This window comes from Heterocephalus glaber, unplaced genomic scaffold, assembly GCF_053883595.1.
Source record: "Heterocephalus glaber isolate CG9 unplaced genomic scaffold, H.glaber_assembly_v1.0 deba00001737, whole genome shotgun sequence".
Classification (NCBI taxonomy): Eukaryota; Metazoa; Chordata; class Mammalia; order Rodentia; family Bathyergidae; genus Heterocephalus; species Heterocephalus glaber.
In genome coordinates this window covers 5006734-5018756 of record NW_028258445.1, presented here as the reverse complement: position 1 = coordinate 5018756, position 12023 = coordinate 5006734, and positions in this window count along the sequence as shown.

The window sequence follows — 12023 nt, the reverse complement described above, 5'->3', positions numbered from 1 at the left end:
TTTATAAAGCATATTTACAAATAACACATGAGGAAAGAAGTGTCAGATGAAATTCTAAAATATTTTGAGCTAAATGAAAATCAATGCATCAAAAATTTGTGGTGCAGCAATAGGAATGCTTAGAGGTAAATTTATAGCATTTATAGCACACATACATTTAAAGACAGAAAGATCTAAAGTCTATAACCTGCATTTCCAACTAGAGAATGAATAATATTGAATCTCAAATAAGCAGAAAATAATAAATAATACAGACTAGAGCAGATATCAATAAAACTGTAAACAGGCAAAAATAGAGAATATCAACGTGACCAAATGTCAGTGCTTTTGAAAGATCAATAAGATGAAAATCTAATCAGGCTGTATTAGGTTTTTCTAGAGAAACAGAACCAATAGAAGACTCCTTATAATATATTTGTATATATATATATGATATATAATATATGACTTACATATAATATATGTGGTTTATCTATATGATATATATGATTTATTATAAACTATTGTGGGCTCATGCAATTCCTTTGCTTGTGGATATGAATGATCCCTCATTTTGTCATCTGCAAGCTGGACTTCTAGGAAATCTGGTGGTGAACTTCAAATGCCTGAGAGCCAGGGAATCACTAGTGCAGACTTCAGTCACTCTGCAGGCCTGAGAACCTGGAGCACCAAGTTCATTGTTCTGTTCAAGCATTCAGGAAGAGAGATAATTCAATTTTTCTCTTCTTTAAAAATTCATTTTCTAGGCCTTTAATCTATTGGATAATGTCTATCTACTCTGGGAAAATCCACCTACTTTCTGCATTGTTCAGTCTTTCAACTCAAATGTTAATCTTAGTTATGGCTTGCAACTAGATGTTCCCCCAAAGCCTCATGTACGCTTAGGTGGGGATGTTCAGAAGTGTGTAGATCTAGGGTGTGTGAATATGGATTAATTATGGATTTATTTGATAAATACATTAGTTTAGCACAGTTTTGTGTGTGCATAATAGGAGATCCAGCCTGTTTGTGAGTGGCATCAATAAATAAGCTCGTAGCTTGTGTGGAATTCATAAAGAGACCAAAAGAAGGCAGGGTCCCTGCCTTGCTGCCTTCTGCCTACTGTGTGATGAACTATTTCTCCTCAGCAATGCCGCTTTGTCATCCACCCTTCCTATGGGTAATATGACACCCATAGCCACCTATGGACTGAAACCTCTACAAACCAGGCCAAAATAAATTCTTGATCCCTAAACATGTGGACGTCAGGTATTTTGTTTTATCAAAGAGAAAAGTAACTAAAACAGATTTAGGTACCAGGAGTGGGGTCACTGCTGTGACACCAACTGCCCATGTGGCTCAGAAGCTTTTGGAAATGGCTTGTGGGAAGAATTTGGAAAGGTGTGGAGATCGTGAACATATATGCAAATTCAATACAATATTCATGTCATACCAAAATATGTAAAAATAACTACTATTCATAATAAAAATTTTGCAAGCATATAAATCTGTTTCAACATGTGAAAATCAATGCATTCTATTGTAACAAATAAGAAAAATCATATAATGATTTCAATAAATATGGAAACTCATTTAACAAGTTTCAGCACTCATTCATGATAAAAAAATATTCTCAGCTAATTAAAATGAATGGGAACTTTCTCAGCATGATAAAGAACATCTATAAAGAACTATGACTTACATATTTAATAATTAAATATTACATATTTTTACCTTGAAATACAGAACAAAGCAAGAATATATCATTTCTCCTACTTTATATTTTACAAAAAATCCTAAGGCAATACAATAAAGAATTGAAATAAAATTTATACATATTGCAAAAGAGAGGAGCAAAGTGTCATTTTTCTATATAGAAAATCCCAAAACATCAACAAAAATCTCTGGAAACTAATAAGCAATTGTGGAAATATTGCAGTATACCGGGCTAATATTCAAAACTCAGTTATTTTCTTACACCAGCAATGGAAAATTATAATTTGAAATCACTAACAATAATTAGGTGTAAATGTAACAAAATCTGCATAAGGTCCAATATGAGGGAAATTATGAGAGTTTGATGGAAGATACCAGAGCTATAAATAAATTGACAAATATTTGATGTCCATTCATAGAATTGCTCAACATCACTAGGATACCAATTTTTTCCAATGTGATGTCTAGATCCAATGTTATTGTGTTGAATGACCAGCATTCTGTCAAAATCCTAGCAAGGCACTTTGTGCATATCGCAAAATTTGAGAGGTTTGCATGCTGAGCTATGCTGGGAGGGTGCCCTGCAGTCCACCTTCTTTCCCTCCTTCCTTCAATTCCAGGTGTCAAACCTGCACCCCGTCTTAGACCCACCCCACTTCCTCAGCTCCCTCCATGGCTCATCTCACAAATATTTCCCCAGAGAATCCCTAGTGCTTATTGCAGGTCCTGACTGATACACAATGCCTAGAATGGAGTTGTGTAACTAATAGAATATTCACTATTTGTTAAATGAATAAGTTCTTGATCTAGTAAAACCAATAGACAGCATTTTTATGCAAACATACAAAGCAAGGGCCTCAATTGTTGTAGAGAGCAGAAAATGAAGTTTAAAAGAATCTAAATTTCATACTTCACTTTGATAGTATAAACTGGGCACACGATTATAGTAGTCATGTTTGAAGATTTGTTGCTTTTGGTATATACATTTGAATCTTCCTATTCTGGTACATTATAGCTTTTGAAGCACATGCTCATTTTATTATTCAGTCAGTTGCTTGCCAAAAATTCAGTAAATATACTTTCAGACTTGAAGAGAGCAGCTACAGTTCACTGTAGGAGCCTGTCTTAGGGTTATACGTGGCGTTAATAGTGAGAGTAGTTAACCTAAGTGCTAATTAGACTATAGACTGAGATTTTCATATTGGCCATAAAAATTCACTTATACGTAATATGCTGGATCGTGTTCTATAATAAGATGAGAAATACTGAAAATGAAGAAATAAGGAAAACAGTACAGCATGCAAATACTGACCAAAATAGTTTCCATAACAATATGATAGTATGAAGATTTAAGACAGAAACAGATATTACATTATAGTTAGTAAAGAATCACAAAATATATCAATGTTCAACATTTCTCTAACAACAAAGGTTTAAATTGTCCAAAAAATGATACCTTGAGCAGACAGGAAATAAATGAAAATATAGAAGAAAATATGATTAAATAGTTTGATACAATAGGTACAGAGAAAACATTAATCCAACAAAAATTTGCATTTATTTGAATAGTCCTTTTGCAGATAAAAAGAAGACAAGTGAAAAAGATGGATTCATTATGTTTCTGCACCAGCTCTGTGTGATGAATATATTCATTACATGCCATGAACACATACTAATAAAAAATAAAGCAAACATGGAACATTTGTAAACCTTGACACCTGTAGTCAAGAAAGGACAGTTCAAGAAATTCCACAATCTGTGTCATATTCTCTGTTTGCACTGTAACAAAACTAGACATTTTGATTAAAACTCATATTGTCAAAACACAATCATACCACATTTTAAAACTGAAAATATGTTCACAAATCATATATAAGTTATGATGGAAAGGAAGAACTAGGTAACAATGAAGTCATTACATCTCAAAATGTAAGGAAGCAGATATATTATTACCTAAGAACAATTTGTACCTTCTATATATAAAAAGAAACAAAAAATTAAGTAAACTAACATTCAAATCAAGAAGCTATTAAAATATATGCATACCTTTGGTGAATTAGGGAAGAGAAATACCAGCCCCCAAAATAGAAAATACAAAAATGTATTCCCTTGAAAATTAGGATAGGAAAAGAAACCATTAGATTAACCAAAGTGAAAGCGAAGCATAATGAGCAAACCAAAACCAGAAACCTACCAATATAAGGTATTAATCTACATGTACATTTGGAATTGAAAAGTTATAGGAAAAATATTAAAATACTCCAAGAACCTAAATTTGCAAATATTACTTCTGTACAGACATATTTTTAGGTAACTGTGTGACAAAATTAATTCAAGACGTAAAAACTTTAAAATGGGAGCAGTTGTATATAAGCAAAATTCTATACACAAACACAATCTAATTTTTCTAAAACTTCAAAGAGTAAATAATTATTAATCTTTGTCTTACATTTTTTCAGTGAACAAAAGAAGGGACATCTACCAGATTCACTTATCTAATTTACATACTCTTTATACTAAAACTGGAGGACTGTATAAAAGAAGCATATTACATATGCGAGTCTCACTGTATTAATTCCTATCTCGCCTTATTAATATAAAGGGAAATCATTTTGATAACCTTGCATATTAAATCCAGAATCTTATTCCAAATATATCAAGATCACTAGGGTTTGTAGGTAGAATTTCAGAATGACTTATCAAGACATCTAATGTGGAAATTTACCATATTTTTAGATTAAGGGAAAAAATAAGCATGATTGCCTCAGAGGCAGAAAAATACTCTTCTTCTAAAATCATAGACCTAGGGAATGGCCAAGCCAGGGTTAGTGGATTTAAATTCAGACTTACTTAAACATTGTTTCCAACACACCATGGAATCTAGGCAGAAAACATCCAAGTCCTTCCTCTTTATGATGCTATTTGCCACTGTGTGTTTGTCTAGAGTCCTCTGATGTCAGCCTTCACACTCTGAACCAGAGCTTTTTAAACTTCGTAACCTCATTTCTCTCTAAATGCTGTGGAAAGTCATCTTTTGGCTTACTGTGACCTCTGCCATTATCTGACCCACCAAGCTTCAGGTTCTACATGCTGATCAGTACCAATAGTTTGAAACTACTTTAGGGTTAATCTAGGAAGTCATACATCAAAGTACAAAATATCTCAAAAGTTAATGACTTGCTGAAATATTCAACCAAAATTAACTAAAACTAATTGGCAATTGAGCATTGTATAAATTACCCACAGTATAGTCAAATCCGTCTCAGGCTAACCAACTGAGTGACTATCTAATTACTACATAGGTTTTGACATGATTTAAAATTTAGCTTCTTCTAATGTTCTTGAAAATATTTAGTATAGATTATGCTTGAAATGTATACTTTGGAATTAATAGTCACTACTTCATCATAAAATGTAAAACGAATTTTGGAAACAAACCAACAAATTGCAACAAAATAATAGTACCCCCATTTTTCTCACTGATTTCCCTCTATGAAAATTACCCAGACTCAAGAAACATGGTGCTTCATGTAGCTGAATGGGCACGGAGAGGGTACAGCAGTGCCCGAAGCCATGATTTGTAATAGCGTACTAAAAAATATTCATCAGCCACAGATGGAGCTCAAATTATCTGCACAAAGCTGGAAATACCTGTAACTCAGAGGCAGTTCCGAAGGTAATAAAGGCAGTTGGCAGATTCTGCCCACATGTTCCTTCTGCAACTCCCTTGGATGCTCTTCAAAGGCAATCCCTTCCTGTTGCCAGGTTTGATGTGCTGACATGAGGGAGAAAAAGCCTTCCAGTGTACTTTCTTGTAATGATGGCAGTTTAGAAACTATCACTCATTTTCCCGAACAATGTAGCTTTGCTTACACTGCCATTAATGCCTCTGTACAAGTCCCCCCCCCACCCCCTCCGAGGGTTAAAAGTAAACAATTGTCTGTAAAATAAAAATACTTCTGCAAATTTTTACATTTATTGGCTTTGGGGAAATTCATGTTTTGGAAAGTGTATTAAAATTAATTTGCTGTTTCAGGCCAAAGAATACTGTAGATCTTCTAAATTATTTTTAAAATATTCATAGCTATTAGATTATCCTTTGCAAAATGAATTTTAAAAAAAATCACAAGTCGTATTCTACAAAACAAAGCTCTAGCCGGAAGAGACTAACAGAAGTGACTGAGAGGTGACTCTTATTTCTCCTGCCATTTCGTAATTATTAAAGTATGGGTTATTTTCAGCTCCAGGGCTTCAGGGGGAACTGTGAGGGCGTCCAGCAGATGTGCGTTACTGTGTGGAGGAGAAGGCGAGCCAATTAACAGACACTGACACCAGGAAAACGCTCTGAGCCTGGCAGCGCCGGGTACAGCAAAGCACGCGCGGCCAGTGCCCGGCCTCTGCCGAGCAGGGTCCACGCGTAATCCGGGACGCTGTGGGCCTGAGGGTCCCTGGACATGCAGGCTCCGGATCCTGCAGACTCACTGCTCCAGAATCCACGCGTGAGGCCCCGGAAGCCACCCCGACAGCGGCTGCCAGATCGTGACGCGGGCCAAGGGCGCTGCCCACTGTCCTCGAAGCCGCGAGCCACTTGCAGAGATGGAAACTTACCAGTTCAGAAAAGTCACCGGCTTGGACAGAATCCATGCTCATTGGTCATCTCGTTTCACCTGTCTGTAAAACATGAAATACGATGAAATTCGACTTTCTGCACAGCTGAAGATGGATTTTTTTAGCTCTGAAAAATGAAGGCTGATCTCACTTATATTCCGTCCCCGACTCCACGTGGCCTGGGGGGCTGCTGCATGGTCCCTCTTCTCCCAGCCATCTCTCTGGCCCTGTTTTCGCCATTCTGCGTCTTCTCTTCATTCCACGCAGCTCCATCCTGCCTCTGTCATCCTCCCTGCAAGTGGGAAACTGTGCTGCCTTGTTACAGGGCAAACAGAAGCAGTCAGCGCAGGGCTTCCTCTGAGGGGCCACCGCCTCTGACAGCCAGCTGGCAGCAGCCTGTCCACTCTCGCGCCCTGCTGTTCCTGCAGAGGAACCATGGGCCCTCCAAGAACAGCGATCGCCTGCCAAAGACGCAGCTCCAAAGCCACCCCCCGTGGAGTCCTCACGAAGTTTTCCTTTCCACTCCAATACTTTATCAGCATAGAAGCATCCTCTAATCTATCTCTCAAAGGCCTCAGTTCCTAACACTACTGCACTGACAGTCAAGATATCACACATGAATTTTGAAGACAAGGCATACAACATTCAATCAATAACAGGATTCATATCTTCCCTCAATTCAGTGGTTCACTGCTCTGTTCATTTGCTGGAAGAAAAAGTCCAAAGAGGCTGCCCAAGCATCTCAACCTCTCGTTTAATGGAAGCATCGCTGAGCTTCCTGCATTCACAAGTAGGCCAGGAGCCTCTGCAGAGGCCACAGTGGAGGAGATGGGAAGAATAATGTTTCCGTTCCATCATCTAAAAGCGGTAATGAAAGAATCTGCTCTCCTTCTAGTCCCTTTCAGTGGTGAGCCTGTCAACACTAGTTCCATGATAAAGAGTTCTGCATGTTGTTAAATTAGAATATATATATATATATAGAGAGAGAGAGAGAGAGAGAGAGAGAGCGAGCATTGTATCATTCCAGCTCTGCAAGATGTTCCCACCAGATTTCACTATATTAGTATATGAGTTTCCAAAACACATTCCAGATCCTTTTCTTTCCAGGCTTACTGAGATAAGATTCACACATGCAATTGCAGAAATCCAAGTGGCATACATAATGTGATGATTTGAAATATGTATTGTGAATTGACTGAACATTAAAGTTAGTTGACATGTCTATCGCGTCACTTAGTTGCTAATATAAAGCAATATGAAAAGCAAATACTCACATTCAAATGGGCAAAAGACCTGAGTAGAATTTTTACAAAGACATGCAAATGGCCAATGGGTAACTAACTGTAACACTTCTCCATATCTGGTCATCAGGGAAAGTCACATCCAAATCCAAGACATCACCTCACATCTGTTAGGATGGGTGTTGTCTGAAAGACAGAAGATAACAAATATTAGATATGCTGTAGAAAAAAGGGAATCTTTATGCACTATTTGTGGGAATGTAAATCATCAAAACTATCACAGAAAATAGTAGCAAGGGCCTATCAAGAGAAAACTTAAAAGTAAAGCTGCCATGTAACCCACTCATGCCTCTTCATGGTGATATTCAAAGTAAACAAAGTCAGTAACTTGGAGAGATATCAGCATTCTCATTTTCCCTGAGGCACTTCTCACAATACCAAGACCCAAAGGAGCTGTAGGTTGAGGAATGAAGAGGTAGTTTTAGGAAGATTCAGTCTTGAAGGTCCTTTGCAGGTTAATGTTGATTGTCAGTTTAATTGGAGGGACTTTCGGAGAAGAGATTGGACCGGATTCTGAGAGCAAAGTGGGTGAATCCGTTTCTGCAGCTGTAGCTGAGTGGGCTACCGGCAGGCAGTGCGCTGGATTAGGACTCCCGGGGACTGTGTCCGGTGCCTGGCTCCTTCCTTGCAGGCTCTTTCCCTGCACTCTGTGTCTTGGCTATGCTGCTTTTCTCCCAGACCCTGCCAGTGATACTTCCGCCTTGGAGACAGCAGGAAATGTCTGAAGTCCCTGGAAGCATGAGCCAAAATAAGCCCTTGTTTTAATTGCACTTGTTGGCATCTTGAGCCTGAAGTAGGAGAGAAGACCAACCCAGTCTTCAGCTTACAATGGTTCAACTTAGGAGTTTTCACCTTGATAATGGTGTGGCAGTGATACACCTTCCATGGAAACCATACCTGGAACTTTGGATTGTGGCCTCTTTTTGGGCTGCGGTGTGTTAAGTCACAGTCTCATGAAGCTAGGCAGTGTGAGCAAGGCCTATGTCCCAGGCAGCCAGGACATGGCAAGAGTCAGAGTCGAAGACTTCTGCATACTCCGTTGCTAAGTTACAATGCCCAGGGATATTAAACTCATTTTGACTTGAAATACTTTCAACTTTTGATGGGTTTATTGAGATGCAACCCCATTATAAGATGAGGAGAATTTGTGTAATGGATTATCAGCCATGAAAAAGAAGGAAATCTTGACATTTTGCCTCAACACAGATGAAACTTAAGTGCATTATGTTAAATGAAATAAGTTAAATGGAGAATGAAAATATGGTAATAATCTCAATTACTTATGAAATAAAAATATCAAGGCATAGAAAAGAATAGAATGATGGTTGCTAAGGGTTGGGTGGTGGGAGAAATGAGGAGAGGCTGGTCAGAAGTACCAAATTTCAGTCATAAGACGAATAAATTCTCTACACCTAATGTATAGCTTGGTGTTATAGGTAACAACATGGCATTCACCATTCTCCTGAAGAAGCTATCTCAGAATGAGGCTGGGTGTGACACAACCAGTCAACTCCCTTAGCCTGCGTTCACAATGAGACTTCACCTTACCGAAAATATGCTGTTTGTTCAGAAGCCATGCAGTGTGGAACACTACAATGATGCATGTATCTTTCTCTGACTATCACACTGTGGCCTTGGCAGAACTGCTCAAGGATAAGAAGGTAAATCCAAACACAGGGTAGGTAAAAACTCCCTCTTGTATGGTGAGATTACTCAGTGTGGGCAAAATGCTACAGATAACCATCCCAGTGCATGCTATTGGCCAATCGGACACTTGACAGCATACGTGGTTCACAGAGCTCAAGAAAGCTTTGTCCATATTGTCCCAGTCACTGTGCTCATGAGGAGATTTTAGGGACAGGGTCGCTAGGGAAAGGGCTGAATTATGTCCACAGAATAGAGCACTGGGACCCTAAGATTGTCCTCCTGGGGGTTTCTCCTTGGGTAGAGCTGGACACATGTGTCTGTCAACTCTACATCAACTTGAAGAACTGTATTCATACATTCACTGAGCAAGAAGCCTCACCTCAAATTTCTCAATTTTATCCTTTCAAAGTTATTCATCACCATGGCAACTCTTCACTACTCATAAATAAATGTGGATCTGCATATTTATCAGTTTATCCTTCTAAGAAAATTCATCACTCAGTGCCCTGCTCCAAGTCCCACCCACCAGCTTTTTATTCAATTTTCCCCTCATCAGCACACCTGTGTGGGAACTGGTACCATAGAATATCTCCAAAAGCCACATGTAACATATTTATCATGGTAGCATTTCCCACATTTTTGTTGATATCTGTTTTTTCTCCTCTGATACATATTTATTACAATTTCTATGATAATTTCTGCTCTCCTGCAGCACGGTTATGGAGTGGGCAGGTTGATGAGTAGAACGCAGGAGAACAAAGCTCCAAAAGTGGAGAGAGAGGCTCTGTAGAAAAGCTCGAGTTACGGGCTTGATGCAGTCCTGCAACTGAACAATGACGACAAACTCGAGCCACTCTTAGGAAGTCAACTTCATTAACAGAGGGGAAAACGTGGTCCAACTGCACTCTAGATGCCCAAGAAAACACTAATTATCTTTAATTACAGAGCCAAGTCAGGAAGGCTTCTGAAGTCACATTCTTCATTTGATTAGCTTTATCCAATTCCATTCCCATTCTTCATAATGCTTCTGCCTTCAGCATCAGCCAAGTAGGTACATGAAAGAGGGATGAGACAGGAATCACCCACTCTCGGTAGCAATTTTCTCTGCTATCTTCCAGACACGTGGCATTGAAGAGACAGCTCCTGTCTTCCACGTGGCCTTTGAAATGCCTTCCACAATGTGCAAGGGATCTAATGCTGGGATTATTTCAGCTGCCGATACGTCTTTTCCATGTCAAGGGAACGTGCCAAAGCATTTCTGACACATTTTGCCTCGGTGAAGCTCAGCCAGTCATCAGCCTATCACCAGTCTTCCATACACCTCTGCTCTCCTCACCCCAACAGCACTGTGGGTTTCTCGAAATCAGTATCACCTGAGTGCCTATATCTAGTTTTGCCCTCAAAGTCAGATTGTGTCCCCTTTGCACCAGGCTAAATCACCTGGCAAACCACTGTACAGCTTTTGGAAAAAGCTTAGATTTCCCAGTACGAACACTGAACAGCCAGCTAGCCAAAATCAATGGTCTGTAGTGGTCGGACTATTTTGATTACTGCTTCCACTTTGCCACCTGTGATGATGACTATGTCCACCCTGTCACAGCAGGGGTTGAATGTCATCCTCTTCCAGCAAGCCAGTCGGCCAGAACGGGTTTGAATCTTTTTTCTAAGAGCAGCCACCCCAGAGTCCTTGATGATGACGCCTCACAAATGTCCGCTCACGACCTCAGTACAGGGATTGAGGGCTCAGTTCCCCAGTGAAAACTCCGCTCTAGCATTCCAACCTCCTTGTCTTTAGATCCCTTTTGTCACAAGCATTTTCCTCACTCTATCTTCTACGGTGTTAGCTGTCTTCCACTCCGTGATTCAGTGAAGCAAAAGAAGAAGCTGATAGTCTTTCTGAAAGTAGTAAGGTTCATGTCTAAACTGTCCCTGGAGGCTCTCAGGAGCTTGGCAGACCCTGGGCACTGCACCGAGCAGCGGGTTTCCGGGTGCAGGAGCTCAGTGCCGAGCATGCTGTAGGAGCTGGGACCTGGCTGGAGGGCATCACTGGGGTGGGGCCCGGGGGGATTCTCACCCCCATTCTCCCTCCTGGCTGCCTCCATCTGCCATGAGGTGAGCAGCTTTCCCCGCCCTGCCCTCCACCGTGCTGTTTCTACCAACTAACCAGAGTGCACCTCTTCAAAGCCATAACCCATTTTAAACTCCTCCTTTAAACTGTGGTGTCAGACGTTTCCTCCCAGCGATGGGAAAGTGACTAAGATGGGTAGTGATTAAAAATAGACAGAATCCAGCATATTTACCAATAAATATGACTTGAGTCATATTATTTATTATTTATTTTATTTATTTAATTTCATCTTTTCATCCTCAGAAAGCACTGACTTACGTTGGGAAAGTCTTAAATTCCTTCTCAGGTTATACTTTGTAACTTACTGTCTGCATTTTCAAGATTGGAATCTGGCTTAGTTCTAGAAGCCACGATAAGTGCTAGGCGTATTACTGCAGAAACTGAGCAGTTCCCTTCACAGTTAGTTTCTTCACTCCACAGTGAGGACATTTCAGGGGAGAGACAGTGATTCTCTTGCCAGAGGAGGACGAAAAATTTAGGAAATCAGGATTGCTAGTTTTATAAGAATTTGCCCTATGATTCCATCCCACTTTACAGGATTCCACTCTTAATGCCTTAATTTTTTTTTTTTTTTTTTTTAGACAAGGTCTCATTCTGTAATTCAAGCTGGCCTTAAACTCACTATGTAGCCTAGGATGGCCTGG